The following is a 26,189-nucleotide window of genomic DNA, read 5'->3' on the forward strand; positions in this document are numbered from 1 at the left end:
CCGAATTGCCAAAGGCCTATTAAGACCATTTAAATATCAATTAAAGTAATAAACTGAGCTGCCCATCCAACCTTAAGTTTGTCGGGCAGGCGAAGAGCCCAGGCGGCCTGCACCTTTTTCATGGAGCCTCATCCACAGGCGGGGTGAGGTTTCACGAAGGGTTTATAAATTAAATAAATGTTTTCATTAATGTTCCTTGACATGTCCCAGCTCATGTGACACTGTCACATGAGGGGACATGTCTTAAAATATTTTCTTTTCTTTATTTAAATTTTTAAACCTTAAACTAATCTCCCTGAGGCAGCTCTGTGCCTCGGGGGAGATTTCTGTGCTCTTTCGCGCGCATGCACAGGCCCTGACTCAGGGAACCCGCCCGCACAGGGAGCGCACAGCGCTTACGGGTGCACATCACGCTGGGTGGGCCTTAATTGGCCCGCCCATGTAAAATGGCTGCGTGGACCCGACATGGGGCGCCGATCGGGGTCGCGCCCGCTCCCGTCCACCCCCTCACAACCCCCCCGACGGGGGGAAAATTCTCCCCCATAAGACGTAGGAGCAGAAGTAGGCCATTCAGCCCGTCGAGTCTTCTCTACCATTCAATGAGATCATGGCTGACCTGATAATCCTCAATTCCACTTTCTTGCCTTTTCCCCATAACCCTTGATTCCTTTCCTGATGAAAAATCTGTCTATCTCAGCCTTGAATATACTTAACAATCCAGCCTCTGCAGCCCTCTGTGGTAAAGAATTCTACAGATAACTATTCCTTTAGAGTTGTGAGCAGTTACGTTTACCCCACAGTCTAGAGATTACTGTTTGTGACATTACCAAACTAACACTTGGTATGGCTCAGATGTTGTTCCTTTGTCATTATTTCAATAGTGGCATCAGCTGGTAAAGATTTATTTTAATCTTAAATTAGCCAACAAGGGAGTACCTTATGAAGATGTTAAACATTTGCTTGCTAATATTATGAACAGCAATTTCTAGCGTCAGATGTCCTGAGATACTCAAGCCATTACTTCACCATTTGCTTTAATATTAGGCAGCCACTTGCATATTTACAGAAACCAATTAGGGTTGATGTTTTTCCCTCAACTGACATCACTGAAAAGCATTTTCAAAAGCAAAAATGATTTGGTCATTACTGCATTACTGATTGTGAGAGCTTGCTGTGTGGAAATTGGCTGCTGTGCTCCCCTGCACTACAACAGTGCCTACACTTCAATACACCCCATTGACTTTAGGCTGTTTTGTGACGTTCTGAGATTGTGAAAGGCTCTATGCAATTGCAAGTCTTTCATCCTTTCACAGCGCAGTGAGATCGATGGACTCAAGAAAGTCCCAAACATACAATTGAATCCATATTGTTTTTGATAAACTATGCTATGTGTAAAATCATAGGAAAGGTTAGCGATCAATTTCTTGTCAGAAACTGCTTAGCACCCTCCGTGATGGAATTAACCTTTACACTTATTGAGATTAAAGGAAAAAACACAACATGAACAGTGATTGAATATTTATTCTGAGATATATGATGCAGCTTGGCCTCTTCTGTGGGTGGCAGCTCTTTTAGGGAGTGTTCATGGGCTGAGGTTGTTAAAGGGCATGTGCCAACCTACTTCTCTGGCATAAAAGAAGATTGGGCTTTGATTGCAAGTGCAACCTAATCTAAATGGAACCGTTATAACACCCACAGAGTAAGGAACACGAGCAGCATGTGGGCTGTTGTTTATGCATCTGAGGACTAGTTGAAAACAAATGAACCAGAGATTGTCCTTTTATTCTTTCACAGGGTTTGGGCATTGTTGGCAAGGCTGGTACTTATTGCCCATCCCTAATTGCCCTGCTAGACTACTTCAGAGGGCAGTTGAGAATCAGCCACATTGCTGTGGGTTTGGAGCCACATGTAGGCCAAACCAGAAGATTTTTCTTCCTTAAAGGGCCTTAGCGAGCCAGATGTTTTTTTTTTATATATAACAATCCAGTAGCTTCAAGGTCATCATTACTGATTATAGCTTTTGATTCCAGATTTATTTAACTGAGTTCATACTCCTCAGCTACCATGGTTGGATTTGAACCCATATCTCCAGAGCATTAGTCCACACTTTTTGGATTACTTGCGCAGCAACATTACCACTATGTTACCACAGCCGCTAAAAATATTGCTCCACCAAGGCATTCCTCATTGATTCTTGCTTGGTGGCTACCATAGTTTCCTTCCGATCTCCTGAACTGAGAAGTTTTCACTTTTGCCTCCACAATATCGGTGCCCTCAAAGATTGAGGCCACTTTCAAAAGCTATTTGGACTATAAATCTTGCTCTGGAAAATGAGATCAGATAAATAAGTAATTCAGCCATGTACTTGGAGTCTTTGATTAAATGGTGTCATCCACCTCCCCATTAGTGCATTTGTACCATCTGTATCTTGTGCAAAGTTTGCAAATCCCCGGTGATATCAGGAAAAAGGCAAATGGTGCAAAATTATACTCCAGTTTAAATATTAATTAGGCGCACTCTTGCATGCCCTAGTGAATCAGTACAAAGGTATGAAGATAATTTTCCTTTGTCAAAACTGTGTTTGTCTAGCACTAAATTAAAAAAAAAACTATCCCTCAGTCTCCATGGAAACAAGCCGAAAAGGAAAGTGTGTACAGCATGTGCCCTTGGAGAAAACAAAACCATTGGGAGAAGCATGAATGAAGACATCAGCCATTCCAGACCTTGGGTACTTAATACTGACTACTTCATTAATTAGAAATTATGTCATAAAATATTGCTGACTAATTATCTCTTTACTCTCATTACAAAGAGCTAAAGAAGCCTCCCTAATGCATCAAAATATCAACCTTGTCACATGCAAAAAAGTTTTAGGCGAGTCAATTTTTATATGTTTAAACTTATGGTACTGAGACACACCAAAAAAAAAAACCCGGGGCACCATTATTAAATTAAAAATTAAATGAAGCATTGTTATAATGTGATGCATCCCTTCCCCTAAATGAGTCAACTCATTCTTGGAGGTATTCCTGGAAGTTTGATGATGTGGCGTTTGGTCTTGCGATGCCTGACCCGCAATGGGTTTAAAGACCGAGGGGTTTCGCCCCTGTCTCTAATATGGCGACGGGACGCGCGCACAAATTTCTGACCACAAGCGTGCCACCTGCCATATTGGAAAAGGTAGATGTGTTGAAGGTAGGACTGCATGTTGCAAACAAGAAAAATGTATTCTAATTATGGTCCCACACTTACTTCTAGGTCTCGTTGTCGACTTCCGATCCCACTAGCGCTTCACTGGCAACACGCTGACCTTGCATGTGGCATTGGCCAGCAGTCCTGGCATCCCATACATACTTAGATGTGAATCTGAGGGCAGCGGGAGTCCTCTTGACCCTACATTAAATAAAGACAGGCTGATTATGGTTGTGGCCATTACACCCTCTCTACCCTCATCCCCTCCAAAGACCCATTCTCGAGCCCTGTCTGCTTCGCATCCCCCACCCACCATCAATCCTTCCCTGAGATCCATTCACTCACATCCACCTTCATCCCAACACCCTCCTCTTTTACTTGCCTTCAGTCTCTGCCAGTGACCCCTCCCTGCCTCACCAGTTTGCTGTTAATGATGTCCGATGTAACCAATTCTTCATTTTGGCTGGGGGATGGGACTCTGTACCCCTGAACCTTTTGGGTCAAAGGATGCAATCTAAGCAGCACCGAGGAAGGTCTGCATTGTTGGAGGCACCATCATTTAGAAGATGATGTTAAGCTAAGACCTGCCTGCCTGCTAAAGTGCACAGAAAGGATCCAGTGAGACTATTCAAACAAGTGGAGGGTGTTCTCCTCAGTCCCTTAGCCAACAGTCCTCCCTCAAGCAAAATGATCGAAAAAAAAACTCTACGGTCATCATTGTCTCATTAAGAGTATGTGAGACTTTGCCTCATGATGTTCAGCTCCTTCCTCTGCCTTTTTAACATGATTGCTCTTCTAACAGCACTGTGGGTGTACCTACACTACATGGACTGCAGCAGTTCAAGAAGGCAGCTCACCACCACCTTCTCAAGGGCAACTAGGGATGGACAATAACTGCTGGCCCAGCCAGTGAAGCCCACATCACTTGAATGAATAAAGAAAAGAATCATCAAGGCTCCTCAGACAGCACCTTCCAAACCCACGACCACTACCATCTAAAAGGACAAGGGCACCAGATACATGGGAACACCACCACCTACAAGTTCCTCTCCAAGCCATTCACCATCCTGACTTGGAAATATATCGCCGTTCCTTCACTGTCACTTGGTCAAAATCCAGGAACTCCCTCCCTAGCAGCACTGTGGGTGTACCTACACCACATGGACTGCAGTGGTTCAAGAAGGCAGCTCACCGCCATCTTCTCAAGGGCAACTAGGGATGGGCAATAAATACTGGCCCAGCCAGCAAAGCCCACCTCCCGTGAATGAATTTTTAAAAAAGTATTCCACTAATTGTAAATCATTTTGGGAGATCCTGAGCATAGTAAAGTCACTACTCAAATGCAAATTCTTTTGTTCTTCCAGAGGGGCCTTTACTTATTCTTTAATGACCATTCTGCTATTTGGTTAAAACGTCAAGGGCTGGATTTCCACTTTGAAGGTGGGCAACAGCAATGGGGATTGTGTCTGGATGTTGAGCTCGCCCCCAAGAGGAAAAAGTCACAGCTCTGACATCGTGACCAGGGCATCACCTTAGCTGGCATGGAAACAGTTTCCCTGTCCAATTATAGGGTGGCAGCTGGGCTCTCAAAACTTCAGGGCCAATCAGAGGCCTTCCAGCTTAAGAGGAGCCAGCAATGGGTGCTAAGTAACTGAGAGGGCACTTCGAAAAACATGGAGGCGTCCCTCTCACCACCCTTTTTAAAAATTCAAATATAAATAGAAAAGGCAACCAGGCTCCTACTATAGGGATTGTAAGGGGGGGTTTGGGGAGGGGGTGTGGGCTGTGTATGGGGTTGAAAACCCCTCTACAGGGCAGCCTTTGGCTGTATATTCCCACTTCACCACCCCCCTTCCCCGGTAGGCAGGAAGGGCCTGTAGGCCAGCCTGGAGCCACTGGCTAACTCGTGGTCTTCCACTGGGTGCCCGTCTCCAGGCAGTTAAATGGCCCCACATCGTGTTGGGGAACTGGAAGCCAACTCGAAAATCCCATTCATATGAACATACAAACTAGTTGGCCTCCTTTGACTTTCCTTAGCGTGGTTTTTAATGAGCTTAATTGGTTGCACCCCTGGGTGGGGATGGGCAGTCCTTGTGGGCCCCAAGCCCGCCCCTAAAATGTCCGGCACTGGGAACGGGATCAGGATATTGGCAGGTTGGTCAGCTCCGTTATTTTTGGACCTGTCCACCTTCATTCCGAACCTTGACGGACCCAAAAATCCTGCGTCATATATCAACAGAATTAATCTCGCTCATATAAATAGTCGTTTTTTTTTTAAATGTAAACATAAAGAAGCCTGAAGATGGTAGAGTTTGCTCTGTGAAAAATATAATTTCAATATACAAAATAATGAAGCAGAATAAATAATACATTGAGAATTGTAATTTGTTCAAACACTGTATATGAAATAACATGTGGAGGTCTATGCAAGAAATGGTGGTAAGAAATGGCTTAAGACATTGGACACAAACTGAGTCATTTTCACTTTTCAAAATACAGATATCTATTCAGCAATATAATGACATCAAAATAAATATTTTCGATGCATTATGGAGCGAGAGCACTCTATCGAACTGGACAAGAATGAAATATCATATCTATTCCATAACACACATGTATCTTGAAATAAACTGAAAAGTGTTGTAATGCTATACCCTAATACTGGTGCTGAAAATTCTAAGAAGACTCATAAATGTCCGTGTCCTAGCCGACCGATTGGAGGTCATTGCTCCTTTTCCTTCTCTTCTCTCTTTTCAAGCATCTAATGGAGATTCACTGTCCCATTGATTTTAGGGCTGAAACTCAAAACTGAAGAGACTAAATGATTCTGTATTTGCTCCCAGCAGCAAGGCATAATTAAAGTGCAGCTTCACCCTTCAAGGGATTTTGCAGACAAGCTCCTTTTCTGCTTTGAACTCTTGTGAAGCCCTGTTAATTTTTTCAGCATACTTTAAAAAATATGATTTCATTTGATCCTTTCCTGTGTGCTGCACTGGCCAATGTCACCTAGGGGGCAATGAGGGTGCTTCAAGTGGTGAAGACTCCTTCTCAGTTCTAATGCTCCCTACAATTAAATCGAGTGTAAGTTTAACTGAGGGTTTCAAGGAGGTTAAAGGGTTTGCTAGGTTAGATAGAGAGAAACTCTCCCCTCTGAGAATGGAATCAAGAGCGAGGGGGCAGAATTTTAAAGTTGGAGCCAGGTCATTTGGGATGGTGTCAGGATCGAAGCACGTCTTCATACAAAGAATAGTGGAAATCTGGAACTCTCACCTCCAAAAATGCTGTTGAGATTGGGGGCTGAATTTTCACTACCAAGGCAGGTAGCTCATGTTGGGAAACTTCCCAACTTGGAAACTCTTTCGAGTTATCAACAGTCACAGATTGCAACTCTTTCGAGTACAATCACAGTTCTTGGTTTCCGAGAGTGGGACATGAACCCACAACCCTCTGATTCAAAGGCGAGGGTGCTATGAACTGAGCCACAGCTGACACCTCTTCCCAACTTGGAAGATACACCTCAGCTCAAAGGGCCCTGTTAACCCCAACTTTCACTCTAAGGAGGCAGGGCTGGGATCGAATCAGGCCCACTGACTCCGCAAGCAGGTGTTAGGTGGCCACAGGAGCAGGCAAGTGCTGAGGCAGGCTGGTTAGAAGGCCAGCTCGATTCTCTGGGACTTTGCCCACATTTGCTTTCAAACCTGTTAGGCCCTCTAGTCCTCACTCATCATTCCCCTCGCCCTCACCCACCCCTCATTCCTCATGCACTCTAATAGCCCCTCCATGCCAGCTCATGCCCCGAACCCACCCCCAATGCCCCCCATGGCTTCTCATACCCCATGCCACCTCCAATACTACTCACCCAGTATCCACTATGGGCAGAATTCAAGAGCCCATATCGAGATTAAAAGCAGATAAGCTGCTAACAATCCAATATAGCTCTCACTCATATACATTTGATATTGATAGAAACTGCCATCCATTAAATTCAGTCAAAGCTTTTTCATCTCCTCAAGTGTTCAATCTCTTATAAAAACAAATAAGCTTCTATTCAGACCCCAAAACAGAGACAGATCACCCAATAATAGACCCTTTAAACTGTCAATCAAACTGTGAACTCAGAACTCCCACTGAGATAATTGTTGTTTTTGAAACTTAGCTAAGCATTCTAGGTCACCCTGCTTACTTCTCCAATGCTCATGGGCATGGTTTGTGAAGGTCTGCCTGAGCTTACAGGCCTATGGGTAAGACCATAGCTGACTGCACTGATGGCTGCATCCCTAGCTGTGAGAATGCTCTGCTCCTCTAGGTGTATTCATCATGACATAATAATAACATTTGGGAAATGTCAACAAAGACCTCTATTGAACTGCACAAACAGATGGTAATGTTTTTCCTAACCTACACCAGATGGCCTGTCAATTAAAGCAAAACAAAAACAGAACTACCTGGAAAAACTCAGCAAGTCTGGCAGCATCGGCGGAGAAGAAATCAGTTAACGTTTCGAGCCTTCATGGCCCTTCAGCAGAACTACAGCATAGTTTCAACAAGGGAGAAATATAAATTGGTTTAAGGTGGGTGGGGGGGGGGGGGGGGGGGTGGGAAAGAGACACATTGAGGGTGTGGTGTGAGCAGATAATCAAAAGATGTCACAGACAAAAGGGTCAAAGAGGTGTTGAAGGTGGTGGTCTTTGTCTGAGAAAAGTGCTAATTAAGAATGGAAAACAGGATATTCAAAGTACAGCTCTAGTGGGGGTGGGGTGGAAAGACTAAAGATTTTAGTTTTAGATTTAAAAATAATGGAAATAGGTGGGGAAAGAAGAATCTATATAAATTATTGAAAAAAAAAAGCGGGTGGGGGGGAAAAGAAACGGGGTGGGGATGGGGGGAGGGGGAGTTTAAGATCTAAAGTTGTTGAATTCAATATTCAGCCCAGAGGGCTGTAAAGTGCCTAGTCGGAAGATGAGGTGCTGTTCCTTCAGTTTGCGTTGGGCTTCACTGGAACAATGCAGCAAGCCAAGGACAGACATGTTGGCAAGAGAACAGGGTGGAGTGTTAAAATGGCAAGCGACAGGGAGGTTTGGGTCTTTCTTGCGGACAGACCGCAGGTGTTCCGCAAAACGGTCGCCCAGTTTGCGTTTGGTCTCTCCAATGTAGAGGAGACCGCATTGGGAGCAACGAATGCAGTAGACTAAGTTAGGGGAAATGCAAGTGAAATGCTGCTTCACTTGAAAGGAGTGTTTGGGCCCTTGGACGGTGAGCAGAGAGGAAGTGAAGGGGCAGGTGTTGCATCTTCTGCGTGGGCATGGGGAGGTGCCATAAGTGGGGGTTGAGGAGTAGGGGGTGATGGAGGAGTGGACCAGGGTGTCCCGGAGGGAACGATCCCTACGGAATGCCGTCAAGGGGGGTGAAGGGAAGATGTGTTTGGTGGTGGCATCATGCTGGAGTTGGCGGAAATGGCGGAGGATGATCCTTTGAATGCGGAGGCTGGTGGGGTGATAAGTGAGGACAAGGGGGACCCTATCATGTTTCTGGGAAGGAGGAGGAGGCGTGAGGGAGGATGCGCGGGATATGGGCCGGACACGGTTGAGGGCCCTGTCAACGACCGTGGATGGAAGGCTCGAAACGTTAACTGATTTCTTCTCCGCCGATGCTGCCAGACTTGCTGAGTTTTTCCAGGTAGTTCTGTTTTTGTTTTGGATTTCCAGCATCCGCAGTAGCTTTTAGCTTTTTGTTTTTGTCAATTAAAGCAGTCCATTAGACACTGTTTTTATAATATTACTGACAGCTTCAGCCTTTTTTTTTTATCAAGTTTAAAAAGTAAGCAATTTAAAAACTTCAGATAATGACACTTAAACAGACCATATCCACCCATCAAGAAAGTTTACAATTTTTCCATCAATTCATGACTCCCACATTGTGGATTAAGGCTCTTGGAACTGCCAAAGTGGTACTAAGTTCAAAATGCCCTGCTGAGTTCTGCTTTCCCTCCTGTGAGAATCATGCCCTACCCCCTTTCCTCTGCTGGCAAAAATTGGATCAGTCAGAAATTGGGCGGTACTTCCACATTTACATCCACCCGCCCGGCATTTTAAAGTTTCGCGGAGTCTTCCCAGCTCCATGAAAATCCGGCCCTGGGTGTCAAGTGAAAATTTCGAAACTGAAGTTGATAGGTGTTTGTTATAGGCAAGGGTGTTACAGGCTATGGTTCCAAGGTTGATGGAGTTAAGATACAAATCAGCCATGATTAATTAATCAGTGGAGCAGGCACGAAAGGCTAAATGGTCTATCCCTGTTCCTAAATAACCTACCAGCATTCACCTTCCTGATTCCCTGTTCAAATAATCCTTCATTCTCTTTCCCGTCATCTACCTACCCATTCTAACCTTAAATTTTGACATAGTTCTTGCGTCAATCACAAGCTTCAGAAATCCACAGCTTCAAAACTCAGTATAAAGAAATTACTCTAGCTTTCTGTTATAAATCTCTTAAGATTTTTCAAGTACCTATGAGCCCTCATGCTAGAGCAGTGATTTGCAATCAAATTCATCCACAGATCACTTAAGTGGAGCTAAATGCCTGGTGGACCACCTCCCATTCCTACCCCACCCACTTCCTCTTGCCACTGTAAAAAACCTCACCAGAATCAATGGAAACTTATGAAAAATGTGTGTTTTGCTGCTCTTTCCCTGGCTAAATGTAGTAAATTTACGTACATTAGTCTTTCAATTAAATACCGTAAGTAAATTATTAATTCATGCCAGAAAAAATTATAGACATTTTCATATCAAAAACATTATTACAAGAAAACACATTTATTTGAAAATTAGCACAGTAATCTTCTGAGAAACTCATGCTCATCTTAAATCTATATTGAGCAAACAAAATCAGCACCATTAATCTTGTTAACAAAACAACTTTGTTGTTGCTTGGCTTGTGATGACGTGTGCCACGCATGTTGGTCTGATTGTGTCATGTCCTGCGATGAGGGTTCTCCCATTTGGCCTCTGCCATGCCAGCGATTTGCATTTTGGACCAGACCACCGGGCAGACCAGGACCATTGTTTCAGATGACCACAACGGCTTGTACTTATAAATCACCTTTAACGTAGTAACGTGTCCCAGGGTATTTTACAGAGTTTTAATAAAGCAAAATTTGACACCGGAGACCATTTGAGGGGACCTGTGAATAATTTGCCTTTATATGCTTTTATTTTTGGTAGCTCTATTTCAGGTTTCTCAGAAAAAAAACATAATATGTCACAAGTAGCAGTGGCTGGCAAGATTTCATGAAGTTAATTTGTACTGGTGATGTGAAAGAGAATTGTGACGCATCACCTCTTTGCGTTGGGTGCAGTCTTCTATTAAATGTGATGGTCTTTCTAATTTACGGAACTCAAAGAGCTGATGCTATAATCATGGTCTGAACTATCCACACTCCCGCCTGTTCAGAAGGAACAAATCATACACTGGGTGGAAAAGTACAAATGTATTATTATTGTGTTCTGGGCGAGTAATTCAGTCCCTCATCATTCACTCGTGATTGTATAACACAGTACATAATCAAGACTGTTGCAGCTGAGATTGCCTCAATTTTGATTTGGGTGAGGAGCAGCTAGTCCTGTTGTCTGCCTGGTATTCATCCCTTTGGCATCTGGGGAGATGTACGAATAAACCGGGACAAGTGTTTGTTTTTTGATGCTTCTCCTCAGTGGTTAGAAGCATCTGTCTTTTTCAAACTATAGTTTTCTTCCATTCATGATACAATACAAAATTAACAAAATAAAAGTCACAGGCCTTCTTTCCTATTAGTGCAGATGATCTTGATTGGACCAAATCATTGTATCTCCCTAGCAACCAGGGAAGAATTTTATTTGTCTTCCTTGTGCTGGTGGCGGTCACTCACAAAAAGTAATTCCGTGTAACTTAGCCATTGGTCGAACAATTTATTTAATTTAGTGGCCCTATGTCCATTAATGCCCCGCCTGTTGAGGATTAATGATTTAATATAAATATTTTTCACATACTGGATGTACCTGGTGTGAGGAAGTGATCTGATAAAGCACAGGAAGCTTAAAAGAGGCAGTTTCTCTTCTAATTGAGAAGGACTGAAAAAAAAAAATAGATGAAGGTTTTGCAAATCCTTAACACTTCATGGTGCCTATTGGTGCCTGGGAGGACTTTTGTTTTTTTGGTTTAAATCTAATGATAACACTACCGTGCTTTTTGCTATTTCCAAAAGTTTAGTATTGGACTTTCCACCTGAAGATTATTGAAAAGTGATATGACCGGGAATTATATCGAGCGTACAGCACAGAAACAAGCCATTGGGCCCAACTGGTTTATGCCGGGGTTTATTCCCCACACAAGCCTCCTATCCCACTTTATGACATCTCACCCTAAAAACATGTCCTTCTAATCCTTTCTTGCTTATGTGCTTACATATCTTGTGCCACGGTTAGTTTGGACAATCTGGGGCTGTTCTTCTTGGAGCAAGGGAGATGAGGGGAGATTTGACAGAGCTGCACAAGGTGATGACAGGCTTAGGTAAGGAAGACAAAGAAAATCTGATCTACAAGGACCAGGGAACACGGATTTTGGGGCGATGTGAGGGAAAACTTTTTTATGCAACAAGTGGTAATGACTTGGAACTTGCGCCCCACAGGATACTGGAAGCAGAGGTGATCAGTGATTTCAAAGGGAGAAAGATGGACACTTGGGGACTATTAGGTTGCAGGACTACAGGGATAAAGTAGGGGAATGGGAGTGACTAGATTGCTGTAGAGAGAGCCGGCATGGACTTGGCAGGGCAAATGGATTCCTTCTGTGCTGTAATGACTCCATGGCTCTATAAACACGTCTGCGCTATTCCCCTCAGTCATTCCATGTGTTGGTGAGTTTCACATTCCAGAACAAAATTTCTCTTGAATTTCATGGGGAAGCATTTTTCAGTCAGCAAGCAGGGGCGGGGCCCACTCGCCGACATGGGGTGACTTCAGGCGTGCATCCTGACCTCACCCCGCGTCATTTAGATTTTCAGTTCGACGGGCACGCGGATGAGTTGGCTGCGCGCCCGCCGACCTGTCAACGGCCTATTAAGGCCATTAAAAAAATAATTAAAATTATTAATGGACCTTAAGGTTGGCGGACAGGCAAAGAGCCAAGGTGGCCTCCTCAAAAAGCATGAAGCCTTGTCCACGGGTAGAGTGAGGTTTCACGAGGGATTTAAAATGGTCTGAAAATGTTTAAATGAAAGTAATGGATATGTCCCAGCCCATGTGACAGTGTCACATGAGGGCGGAGGTCAGGAGGATTTTTTCTTACCTTTAATAAATTTTTAAAACTTCAACCGATCTCCTTGAGGCAACACTTTGCCTCAGAGAGATCTGTTTGCTCTTGTGTGCGCATGTGTGAAAGAGCACACTCCCAGCTGAGGGAATCCCGCCCCCCCCACCCCCCCCGCCCCCGCCCACATAGGGAGCGCACAGCGCTTCCGAATTTGCGTGTCATCCTTGTGCAGGGGCCATGCTAATCTTCTCTGTATCATTCCAATTTTAGTATATGTGCTGCTGAAGCGAGCACAGCACAGCGCTTCCGGGAAGACGTCACGCAGGGTAGGCCTTAATTGGCCCACCCACGTAGAATGGCGGCGCACCCCTGACCGGAGGCGCTAATTGGGAACCTGCCTGCTCTCACCCGCTCCCACACAACCCCCCCAATGGGGGGAAAATGCTGTCCGTGATTGTGTTTATCAGTAACTATCTTGTATTTATGCCCCCCAGTTTTAGTCTCACCCACAGCTGGAAACATCTCTATGTCAACGCTGTCAAACTGCTCAATAATTTTAAAGACCTCTAACAGTTCAATCTGCAGCGTGAAAACCTCAGCCTGTTCAATTTTTCCTGATTGCTGTAACCTCTCAGTTCTGGTGTTATCCTTGTTAATCATTTTTTGCTATTCGGTCCAGCAGTACTTTGCTTAACAATTATTCCAAAGAAATTTTAACCCTTCCCTCTCCTGCCCAATAAGACAAGTAAAATAAAACAGAATGAAAAGCCTTCTGGAACCAAATGTGTGTCCAGAAGGAGTCTTAAGCCTGAGACGCCGCTCAATAATGTGCCTCGATTATAGCTCCTGCCGAGTCATGGACGATATGGAGCAGGTAAGAGAAATTGTAATTGGCAGTGTTATCCTTTGAATACTAACGTACTTGTAGCAAGTTCCTTTCTCTGCTATTTTATGAGAGGCATCAACATGTTTAAATCAACATGTTAATGACAGTAATTTTAACTTGACCTGCTGGGAAGAAGACCCACTGGAAAACAAATGTAATATTTGTATTACATCCGGCCAAATATTACACCCTGCTGACCTCAATGGAGTGAATAATGGTTAAGTTCCTGGACTAGTCAACCAGGGGCCTGGGGCCAGATTCTCCTGTGGGCTTGGGAAAACGCGATCTGCATACTTTTGCAACTTCTGAAATGCACACTCAACCCAAGTGTGACATTGAGCTTGCAGACCATTTTGCCAGCTGTGATAGAGTTTGCGCGGAACTTGGGTGTGGAGGCAGGTGAGTGAGAAGTCACAACAGTCAAGCTCTTTGCATTGTTTAATGGCCATCAAAACCTCACCCCTCACCTACCTATCCCCATGCCACCTCCATAGCCACTCAGCCAGTAGGCACTGTGTACAGCCCTCAGGAATCATGCAATAGCAATGGGAATTATTTTTAAATCATTGTAAAAAAAAAAGAAAATCCTCTTACATCCCAACAGAACCTTGATTCCAAACACGCTATCATCAATACTGAGGGAAAAAAATCTATCTCAGTGCAAGAAAATGTAACCCTTTAAGCGCCAGTTAGGTTGTAAACTTTGATCAATGGATCACCTACTGAAATGGAGCCATTATAAACTTTTGAAACCCAGCCAAGCATTCATAATGGCTACAGCTCTCATAACAAAGGTTTACAGCTACATTGTCTGAAACTGACAGCACAGAATGGTGTCCCATTTCCAGTTAGAAGCGGAGTGCCTGCCAATCAACAGAAGGGAGCAGGTGGAGAGATTTTTTTTACAACTTTCAAAAGCGTATTTTTTTTAACAGCCAGAGTTGCCAGTAAGTTTAAATTACAGCACAAAACATGACAGCAGAGGCTGACAGGACATTTCCTTTTATATTTTTAATGCATTATGGCACTTTTGACAATTGTAAAAATACTGTAATGCATGACAACGATTACACAGTGCTGGTCAATGTTAGGGTCTACTTACCTTTACTGGACAGATCCCTAAGATGAATCACTGCTTTAAAATGCATCTAAATTCCAATACAGCATCTAATCGTGACCTTTGATGGTGTCAAAACACTTTACACTTAACTTTCAAGTTCCTGACTCCTCAGCAGGCTACCCCCGGTGGGCAAGAACTCTGCAAGGAAGTGGGTTTTTTTTAGGGCTTACAAAACCCACACCAGCACATGAAAATAGTGTGCTTGAGGAAATACAGTTTTCCTGTGGTCTTCACAATGGGGCCACCGACTTCAGAAGAAGAGCATGTGCATTTTGCACTCAAGGCCTTCCTGACCTGCCAAAAGGTCACATGTAAATGTCTGGGGGTCAGAAAGGCAGAGGAAAACCACTTTTCTGGCCAACAAAAAACTAAGTTCAGCATTTTCCAACCTGATTCGCACCTCCATCGGGAGGAGAAAATCCAGCCCCTGGACTAACGATCCATTCAAATATTATCACTGAGGATTTTAAATACAAGTAATGAAGTCAATCTGGAATTAAGGAAAAAACTAGTGCCAGTTATAAGTGACCATGAAAATGCCAGATTTTCATATTTGGTTCACTAAGGTACTTAGAGAAAAAAAAAACCTGGTAAATTCCTTTGTATTGTACAATTTACAAATTCCTTACCTGGTCTGGCCTATATGTGATTCTAAACCTGCAGAAATTGTGCCCTTAGATATGATCCCGCAAACCACTCAATTGTATAGGGATTGAAACTAAATGTTGGCCTTGCCAGCAATGTCCATATTTGGTGAATGAATGAAAATAATAGAATATAACCATGTAGGGTGTTAAAACCAGCATCCCAACTAGTCCCAGCATTTCCCCATAGGCAACTTAGATGAAAATAACCTCCATTAATGTTTCTGATAAAATGTTGGATAAATATTTGGGTACGAGTGTGCTGAAGGCTTGTATAATACTAAACAGGTGGTAATTTCAACCCTTTAGTTTCCTAACCGTGTAAAGTAAGTAAAACAAATATGTATTTATGCGATTGGGCAGCACTTGCTGAACAATCCTGAGTGTGCTAATAGCTACACAAACGACCAATTTAAGATAGTCTAGCTCATAAAGCAGTTCATTTACACTTGCTAGAAGTGACATGCATTCATATGCAGGGACCCATTTTGTGAAAAGAAAAGGAACATGTTCAAGCCTTGTGCCTTTTTTTGAATTACTCAGGAACTTGGGGAGCCTATAGTTCCCCATTGCTGTCGCCATGGTAATGCCTTGGCTAATCAGAGTCACTTGCCAACCAATCAGCACCCTCTTCTCCTGTAGCATAAATTGTCGTGATGGTTTGAAATTTGGCATTCTTTCATTTGTCTTGATCAGTGCAAGACAAAAAGGCTTCAACAACATCTCTCCTTTTCAGGAATATTTAAATATTTATTTAGGCTTTACACTCAAGTTCTCTCTCTCTAAATTGTAGAGAAGTACGGCTTCCTTCTCTCTTTCCCAACTCTGGAATGTCAAGATGCAAGTACATTGCAAAGAAAAGTGCTGCCAGAGCAAATGTTGAAAAGAAAATCATCCAGGCATCCATTAACCATTGTTTCCTATTCTATTTAACAAATACTGGAGGAGAGATTTTATAAATTTAGATTGTCAGTATATGCCTCGTGTGGCAGGCGCACACATTGGAAAATCAGTGCACCCAATAGGGATAAGTGACATTGAAATTAATGGTCAGAAAATCAGTCAGGATGCATTGACCTCCTAGCTCAAATTCCTGATGTGAATTTCTGGTAGCAAAATCATAAAGGACCTTTTAAGTGCTAGCATTAAAATTTCAATGTGCAATATTATAAAAGATAGAGCCTGCATTTATGTGACACCTTTCCTGATCTCAGAAACATCCAGCGTGTTGTACGGCCAATGATGAAGGTTTAAGAGAGTAAAACAGAAAATGCTGGAAAATCTCAGCAGGTCTCACAGCATCTGTGGAGAGAAAAACAGTTGATGTTTCAAGTCCGTATGATCCTTCTTCAGAGCTACGAAGAACATTTAAAGTGTTGTCAATGCTGGAAACACAGCATCATATCTGAGCACTGCTAGATCCCACAAACAGCAATGTGATAATGAGCAGGAAACCTGTTTTTTTCCCCTCATGTTGGTTGAAGAATAAATATAGGTCAAGACACTGGGGAAAATACCCCTATGTTTTCCAAATGGTGCCATGGAATCTTCAGCATCTACCTAAGAGAACAGGTAGTCCCTCAGTTTAGCATCTCATTCAAACAACAGCACCCCTGACAGTGCAGCATTCTCTCTATACTGCACTGGAAATGCCATCCTGGATTATGAGCTAAAGTCACTGGATTCAAAGGTAAGAATGCTCCCAACTGAACCACAGCTGGCACTGCAAAAAATGTTGGCTGTGTATTTCTCCTGCACAGGCTAGCCAAGACAGTACCTACCAGCCGACTGGTAGTAAATTTAGGATGACTGTCACTGTACTGCTGCAGCATTCAGCCTGATCAATTCAATTGGAAAGGTCCCTTTCACTGCCTGCCTGGTGCAGAGCTGGTTGTAAGGAAGGTAATGCATGGCTGCATTATTCATCACTAGGCGCAATGAAAAAAATGTTCAAATTTTATCCTTTAGAGTGTGTCGCTAAGGTCACGGCTTGAGTTCGGCAGTGGGTCCATGTGCAGTTGCACAAAAAATGAGCCTGGCAGCCTCTCAACCCAGCACTTGGTAGCAGTTTATGACATTCCCTGCAAGCACAGTTAATCAATACTGACAATGAGAGCCCCTTTCTCACCTGCAATGGGTGGCGTTCACTTTTTAGGGCTTGGTCACTGTCAGCCACAGATGTATGAGTCACCACAGATTCGGTGACTCCACCGGATCGGAGGGGAGGTGTCAGTGGGAAGAAATGCTCACCAGCCAAGCCCATCTGTCTACTTCTGGTTGTCTATTGCTTGCGCAGTTAATTTAAATAGCTGATGTGATGATATGTCAGTCAAAATGTGTTAACTTATATTGACTTATGTCATTTTATAATACTGGCTAATAATGGGATATGTGTTCTTTTAATGAAAAGTGATAATGATGGAGCCAAGGGCTAAGACTAGAGCCTGACAACCAGTTGAAGCTTGTCAAGGTCTAAGTCAACACTTAGTTCTAATTATCTTTTCATAGATTGGCAAAGCTACTTTATCTTAAGTTTGAGGAATTTAAGAACAGTTAAAGTTATCACATAAGCAGAAACTGGTTCTGGCATTCTAAGCATCACAAGATATAATTGTTCTGAATGAATTCCAAGCCAATTGACCCTCTACTGTTTAAATTGTCATGCTGCTTGTCCAACGTCCAGTATTGGATGAGAGGAAATTTCCTCCAGCTAAATATTGGGAGAGTCGAAGTCATTGTCTTTGGTCATTGCCGCAAACTCCAAAGTCAACGCTTAACCTCTTTTCTTGGCAACCATCTGAGGTCAAACCAGCCTATTCACAATCTTACCTGCTACTGAGGTGACATATCCTTTCCATCATTAAGACATTTGCCTCCACAAAATTGCCCAACTCCATCCCTGTCTCAGTTCATTCACTACTGAAATGCTCATTCCTGCCTTTGTTACATGCAGACTTGACAATTCCAATGCTTGCCTGGCCAGCCTCACATCTTCCACCCTCCGTAAGCTTGAAGTGCATCCAAAACTCTCCTGTTGACTACGACAAGTCCTGTTTACCCATCACCCCTATGCTCGCTGCACCTGGCTCCCGGTCCAGCAAATCCTTGACTTTTAAATTCTCTCCCTGGTTTCCAAACCTCTCCATGGCCATGCTCCTCCCTAACTCCCTAACCTCCCCCAACCCTACAGCCCTTGGAGATCTCTATGCTCCTCCAGTTCTGACCTCTTGTGTGTGCCTGATTTTAATTCCCTCACTGTTGGCCAGCGTGGTTTCAGCTGCTTAGACTCTAAGCTCTGGAATTCACCCACTAAACCTCGCCGCCTCATTACCTCTCTTTCCTTCTATTAGGATATGCCTTGAAACTTAGCTGTTTGAGCAAGCTTTTGGTCATCTGCCCTAAAATCTCCTTAGGGGGCTCAGTGTCAAATTTTATGTGATAACACATCTATGAACTGCCTTGGGACATTGTACTGCATTCAAGGTGCTATATAAATGTAAGCTGTTGTTTTGTTGAAAAACAAATATTAAGTGGACCCTGTTCATCCTTATAAAAGAGCTGCACTGCTAGGTATGAATGACCAATAGAACTAATCGGCAATATCATGCATTTAACCGAGTCAATGGGCAGAATTTTTTGTCCCATGGGGTGGGCGTGTGCCCGACCCGATCTGGAGTAAAACAGTGTGTGATGACACTGGGCGAGCATCCCAACGTCATTGTGCACTCACGTGATATTTTGCTCGGCGGGCATGCGCGGGCACCGGAGCAGCGCCCGCCATTAATTAGGCGGCCACTTAAGGCCCTTAAGCGCCCAATCGAATGTGATTTTTCCTTTGCCCGTGGACTTTCCAACTCGTCGCACGGACAAAACGGGCAGGCGGCCAGCCGACATTTTCACAAACCTCATCCAACGGCGGGGTAAAAAGGTTCAGCAGCATTGTCAGCGTGAGTAGCGAGGAGTTTTGGAGATACTCTACGCCTTCAGCTCTTTCCAGGAGTCAGTGGGGAATGTGTGTGGAGTTTACCAATCAGCTGTCCACAGATGCGTCAAACTGGTGACAGAAGCTCTGTTCAGGCGGGTATTGACTTTCATTCATTTCCATATGGACGAGGCCAGCCAGACAGGGCGGGTCAGAGGCTTTGCAGCAATTGCTGGCTTCCCCCGTGTCCAGGGTGCCATCGACTGCACACATGTGGCCATCAAGGCACCAGCGGGTCTGCTGAGAGCCTTCGTCAACAGGAAGGGCTTCCACTCCATGAACGTGCAGATAGTGTGTGACCACAGGGTGCAGATTCTGCAAGTCTGTGCAAGGTGCCCAGGCAACTCCCACGACGCTTACATCCTGAGACACTCCCAGGTGCCGAGGCTCTTCAGTGCTCCAGCCCAACTGGGTGGATGGTTGCTGGGTGACAAGGGCTATCCCTTGAAGAGGTGGACCATGACGCCTCTCCACCACCCAAGAAAAGAGGCAGAGCAGTGTTACTATACGAGTCATGCCTCCACAAGGGCGGTGGTGGAGAGGACCATATGTCCTCTCAAGGTGTGCTTCCAATGCCTGGACCGTTCAGGGGGTGTACTACAAAAACTCCCAGTGCAGGTGTCACTGATAGTGGTTATATGCTGCGCTCCCCACAATCTGGCACTGGCAAGGGGGGACCCACTGGAGGAAGAGGACCTTGACGCAGCTGCACAGGCCACAGATGATGAGTCCAGTAGTGAGTCAGAAGAGGAGCAGGGTGAGGAGAACATTGAGGGCATGGAGCCAGACTACGGTAACCTCTGGGGAGGCAGGGGCATGAGGGGTGCCTTGATCCAACGCTCCTTCAGCTAGGCTTCAACCCCAGGCCAGATGACAAAAACAAAATTTATCTAATTTTGACAATTCCAAACTATTTACATAGACCTCTCTGGTCTTCATTCCCAGACCAGTATAGATAAGGTAAACATAAATGAGCACCCGTGACCTGCCCCTCTTGTGCTCATGGTGCCTTTAACTTACGCTTGCGAGTGCTATGTCTAGGTTCCCCCCCTCGCTGGCACCCACACTGGAGACATCCTGCTGACCCTGCTGTCCTGTTGGCTTTGATGACCTTGGCGGTTTTTCTCTGGCCAGTAGAGCCTGTGCTGGCCCCGCCTGGGAGGGAGCGGCCAATGCCACGGCTGGCATCTCCCCAGCCGCTGCAACCACTTCAGATGCCACAGTCACTGGCAAAGGGGCAGAGGAGCTGCTGCCATCGTCCAGAGTCCCCTGAGAGGAGCCCGTAGAGACGACAGGCAGCTAGTGCGCCAACATGAAGTCACTCTGGGCCTCCCTGCTCACCATTGATGGACGGGCACCTGGCTGGGATATTGGATGCCTCATCCATCTCCCACACTGACACTGATCATCTGAGCTCAGTGTCTGTGTGAGGGCTTGCAGGTCCAAGCGCAAACCCAGGAACTCCTCATTCTGTTCCCAGAACAGCCTCTCTCTGGGAGTCACCATTCTCTCAATGGAGAATGCAGTGTGCTCAACCATGATGGTCAACGTAGTGCTCATGCTCCACATGGACTCCTCCACAACTGAGACCATGGCAGGCATACCCTCATGGATCTCCACCAGATCCTCCCGCACATCTCGCTGGACATCCAGCATCTGCTGCCTAATGGCTGACTCCAGGGGCTCATCGTCAGCCTTTGACTGAGCATTGTCCTGGTCCCCAGCAATCCTCCGACTGCCGGCACCCTGGGCACTCTCTGCCTCCGCCTGCACCTCAAGCGAGTGTGAAGTGCCCTCACCACTGTGCTCTGAGATACTAGCCGCCAATCTAATGCTCACCGAGCGCTGGTGCTTGCTTCAGAGAGCGGATGTGATGCAGGTGCAATAAAAGCCTGGTGGTCCTCTGGCATCAGGGGTGGCCCTTCAGGGTCCACAGAGCGAAAACCTGCCGGAGAATCTAAAAGGCAGAACAAGGACATGTCATTAATTAACGTCACCACACTGTCACTGTGCATGCTAGGCACCCTGTTGAGACAATGGAGATCTGCTTCACGGTGCCATCGTCTTCCAATGACCAATGGGGACTCCATGTTCGAGGCTTACATCAATGAAGAGACTACACTAGAATGGTTGCACAAGCCAAAAGTCTCACCTCTGTGCACTGCACTCTTACCTTTGTCTGGCACCCCGGCCCCTCCATGCCCGGTTGCACAGGGAGCGTGCTGGCTCTTGAGATCCAGGGCATCTTGCTCGAACTTGCTAAACAGCAGGAGGTTGGGCTGCCCTCCACCTGTCCTTTCTGCCTGGTTATGGTTCATCTTCTCCTGAAACAACAGAGGAGCATTGATTAGTCCACTCTCTACCCGCAGCGCCATTGCAGCCTGGCCAACCCCACCTGTGGAACACCTTGCAGGGGACATCCAAGTCATGGCCTTCGAGCTGCAAGGCACTCAGTCCAAGCAGCCAGGGATCACCCACTTGGCCAGCACTGGTGTGATTGATCGTTGGCACTCAGACTCTAGCACCCTTGAGGTCCACAGGGAGACAGCCAGACCTTTACACTTCTGCACACTGACCCATGCCAACATGGTACTCACCCTTCCTGAGCGCAGCAGGTCATTGGAGCACTTGCAGCACTGCACCCAAGTGCGCCACACCTCGTCATGGCTGCTCACCAGTGCTGCCACCTCCTCCCATGCCCTCTTGGTGGCCTCTTCCTCCCATCCCTGGGGACAAGGGTGGGTCCCTCCTGGCAAGCACGTCCTCCAGGAGGATGGCGAGGCACACATTGGAAAAGCGGGGGGCCGAGTGCCCATCTGACCTGCCCTCCCGCCTGCTTTGTCCAGCCACATTGGGAACGTTGAACGCAGGTCCTTCTGTGGCAGCCTCCTAGGGGCTGCCTGGAATGCCTCTAAACCTCTGCCCCTGGCCCAGCTCTTCCTGGCCAGTGCGGAGCCGCGTCCCACCCTGGATGGGCCTTAATTGGCCCGCCAGCGTGAAATTGCAGTCAGGTCCGATTCGCGCACGGCAGACCATTCTCCGTCCGCTCCTGCACCCACCCACCACGCCTGCCCAACAACCTCAAAATCCTGCCCAAAATAGCATGGTGCACGAGAGACTGGGTATAAAGACAGAGCCATGGTGTATCATGTTTTACAGTATTCTTAAAATTCTCATCCTTTCCAAATCCTAAAATGGCCTTGTCCCTTCCCTATCTCTGTAACCTCCATCGTCCCTGCAGCCCCTTGAGACATCTGCGCTCCTCCAGTATTGGCCTCTCACACATTCACGACTTCCTTCACTCCTCCATTGACAGCCTTGCCTCTGGAGCCTGGCTGTTGTTCACCTTTCCTAAGATCTCTTTGTGGATCAGCGTTAAAATTTGCCTAAGAACATGCTACTAAAACACATTAGGATATTTATTTCTTGAGTATTGTGGGAAAAAGAGACATCCTGTCGAAGCCTTTCAATTTGCACTGATCAGGACAGATTCACAGGAATACCAAATCTCAAAGGGAAATCTCTTCGAGATTCGGTATGCTTGCAATCTTGTCCTGATGAGTGCAAGACAAAAAGCTTCAACATCATGTCTCTTTTTACAGCAATACTCAAGTTCTGTATTACCAAGTGACTATGTTTATTTCTGTGTCAAAGGTACCATAAAATGCAGGTTGATGTTGTACTATCCTACTGGTATGCATTTAATAAACATTAGCAGCAGAAAGAGGCTTCAAGTATTGGCTTTCCCATGAAACAGGACTTTGAAATTGTTTAACATATTTTGTGGAAAGTATTGCAAAAAGAAGATGGGGCTACTCTTGGTGCTGTAAAGTGCGAGGTTTGATCTGCTATTTGTTATTAACATGTGCACTAATATGATATTAACAGCATATTGTTGCAATCATGCACAAATTTGTTATTTTAAATGTCGTAGCAGTACATTCATTAACAGCACTAATTAAATTTATAATTGTAAATTTCCAAGTGCTTCTGTCACATTCATGCGCTGCTGCTGTTACTGGTTTCAGAAATTCACATCCAGGAGTCGGGAATACAGACAAATCTAGCCAGCGTTCCAACCTGCTTTTCCTGGGAATAGATTAGTCAAATCTTTTTTTTTTTGCCTAGAAAGGAACCAAGTACTTCTCGAAAGGTTAAACACGCTGGGACACTTTTCTTTAAGAAAGGGAAGACCGAGAGGCGACCTGTTGAAGGAAGTTTTGATCGGGTCATGAGTATAACATAGTCTCTAATAATTCCAATTTGGAATCCAACTAGTGGTGAGAATGTGGAACTTGCTATCGCATGCAGTGGTTGAGGTGAATAGCACCGATGCATTTAAGGGGGAAGTAAGATAAATACATAAGGTAGAAATGAATAGACGGTTTGCTGATAGGATCAAATTAAGTTAAGCTTGTGTGGAGCATAAACATAGGCATAGACCTGTTTGACCGAATGGTCTGTTTCTGTGCTGTAAATTATTAATATTAAATTTTATATAAATATTGCCCCTTCCCTGTGAAAATTGCGTTTTGAATATCACGGCGATTTTTGGTGGGGGTTGCGCCTTCATGAGAGCCCAATGTTCATGTCCCCATTTGAAACAGCACTGTAAGCATCTATAAGATGTGACGACACAACTATTAAATGCATCATGGTCAAATGTAAAAAGATCAACTCCACTCCAGATATTACTCAGATTGTAGCTTTTTAAAGAAAATTTACAGTGCCAAGCATGATATGCAACTTTGCCTGTCACAAGAATAAAAATCGAAAATCGATCCTGATAATTATGAAAAAAATAGACAGGAATAGATTTTTAACTCCCTGATATGTCAGACTTGGGTGAAAAGCCAGGGAAACTAGACAGATTACATTTATATAAGTCAGTGAATTCATTCATATATAAGAGTTGGCGCTTTGAGTTGGTTTGATACATTAATTTGTATTGAGTTTTAAAATCAAGGAGTTCTGAATGAAAAACTTATTCATTCTCTGCCCAAAGGCAGGTCCGACCCATAGCGCCATGAGCTCCATCATAAGTAGGGCAAGGATGCAGGTCCCAAAACCACCCCAGCTGGAATGGGGATCGAACCCCCTGCTGTTGGCACCAATCTAATCCACACTGGCCACCCAGCCAACTGAGCCAACCACAGCCTCCACCCCTCAATGAATCCAAGTTGCTGTGGAATTATGCACATTATAGTTTGGAGCTACAAATCGTAATAGTGGTGGCTCCAATGTTCTTTCCATCGCATGGCTAACCAGGAATCTCTCCCGCTCTTACCACCTGCCATTGGCGTGTGTTGGAAGGATTCACAGGCTGATACCCAACTAGTTCAGCCACGTTATGAATGCACCTTCCTTGGCCATCAAGTCCTGAGGTGGGACTCAAATCCAGAGCTTCTTGCTCAGGGGCAGGGACACTACCCACTGCACCACCAGACCTCTAATCACATATTACCTATTGTACTAAACTAAAAACAGAAAATTCTGGAAACACTCGGCAGGTCAGCCAACATTGTGGAGTGGGGAAGTGAGTCAAAATTTCAAATTGAAAAACTGCCATTTGAGCTGCAAGATGTTAAAGAGTTAACAACTTTTAAACAAATACAGAGCCAGAGAAACATGGAGTGGGGGAAGGAAAAGTTCAATGATAGGTTGGAAGGCAGGAGCGATGAAATGCCAAAAGGGATGATACCACCTTTTGTGCTGCGTGTTAAAGCTGAATGATGGAGATTCAGGTTTCTCAATTTTCCAAATGTTGTTTTCTGCTCTTGATTGGGCATCCTTGGGAAAATGAGTGGGAGAACTGAATGGAACTTAAGGTCTGATGACCCCAGCACAGGAGAAGAAAGCTCAGAACTCGAGTGCTCTTTAACATCTTCTAGAATCAAATGGAATAGCCATATTGTCAGAGACCTGAGAATAGGTTGTCTATCTCGTTGCCCTTCAGGTTAGAGATTGATGCACAGTCCATGGCAGATGAGGATAAAATATGACAATAAGGAATAGGGGGAAATAGTTTGTGAATAATGCACTTCTTTTTGCAATGCCACATTTGGCTATTCTCAAGATGTAAATGAAACAAGTGAAGTGGTGGAGTTCCAAAAGTTTGATTTACCATGGTCTCATTCTGATTTCTACAGTCACTGTAGTGCACTGTCAATAGTACTTTTGTACGACTCACTTTAAACCTCTGTAGTTAAATACTGTAGCAAAAGCTGATTCTCCCTCGGATCCCATTACCTTACACAAAGAAAGGTTAGGAGATTATGCTCTGACAGTATGCAATAGGAAAGAACATGCCAGTGAAGGTCACTTACCTGTCAGATTGTAGGATGAAGGGTAACATATAGAAAGAGAACTCATTCTGAATCCTATACCTGTACTTAAGCAACTTATGATGATGGATGCGGAATCAGTAGCTGCAATATTCCCAGGGTAATCTTGCCTATGAGAGACATTTTCCTTTCACAATGTGTATGTGTATGAAATATTCCAAGTCAAACGATAAGCTCTTATAAATTACCTTGCAATTTATCTCTTAAGCCTGGTGTCATGCAGAGTGTTCTCTAGTACAAGTCCAGCACCCTGCTCATCATTAGCAACTGCCTAACAGGTAGATTTTGTGCTAACTTTATTTTAAGTACACATTGTGGGTTTATTATAGAGTGGCAGCAGATGATCAGTTAATGATCAGTGCAGCCTGAGCAGTAACCATTAGCAACAGCAGTGATCAGCGTGGCTAGTCACCTCCTTTTCAAGAAAGCCGTGTTTGAATTAAATTCAATTGGGAGATTTTCACACAGACGCGGAGGTTAAGATGAATTGAGAGTGCCCAGTACACCTTATCAATTCAAGTATGACTGGCTACTGATGGCTTTTGCATTTCTACCGTGATATTTAGTTGCTTATTTCAGTGGCCTTTAGCTCCCCCCGGATTGCTAAAATACATTTTTTTTTCCCATTCTGGCTCCCAGGCTGGTTTGTTGCCATCACAATAAGGGTGACTATCTTGATCACATCACTAAACCTACTTTCTGGCCTCCAACAGCACTATACCCTGTTTCTACCCCC

General features: G+C 44.7%; 1 protein-coding gene and 1 non-coding gene across 4 annotated transcripts in view; one reads left to right on the forward strand and one right to left on the reverse strand.

Annotated features, from left to right (window-relative positions):
* pcdh9 (protocadherin 9) overlaps positions 1-26,189 on the forward strand; it is a 658,036-nt gene that overhangs the window by 520,022 nt on the left and 111,825 nt on the right. The gene's annotated exons all lie outside the window — the stretch shown is intronic.
* LOC144683139 (U6 spliceosomal RNA) lies at positions 12,663-12,771 on the reverse strand. Its single transcript, XR_013577185.1, has one exon. It is a non-coding gene; the product is annotated as a U6 spliceosomal RNA (small nuclear RNA).

This window comes from Cetorhinus maximus, chromosome 7, assembly GCF_964194155.1.
Source record: "Cetorhinus maximus chromosome 7, sCetMax3.hap1.1, whole genome shotgun sequence".
Lineage (NCBI taxonomy): Eukaryota > Metazoa > Chordata > Chondrichthyes > Lamniformes > Cetorhinidae > Cetorhinus > Cetorhinus maximus.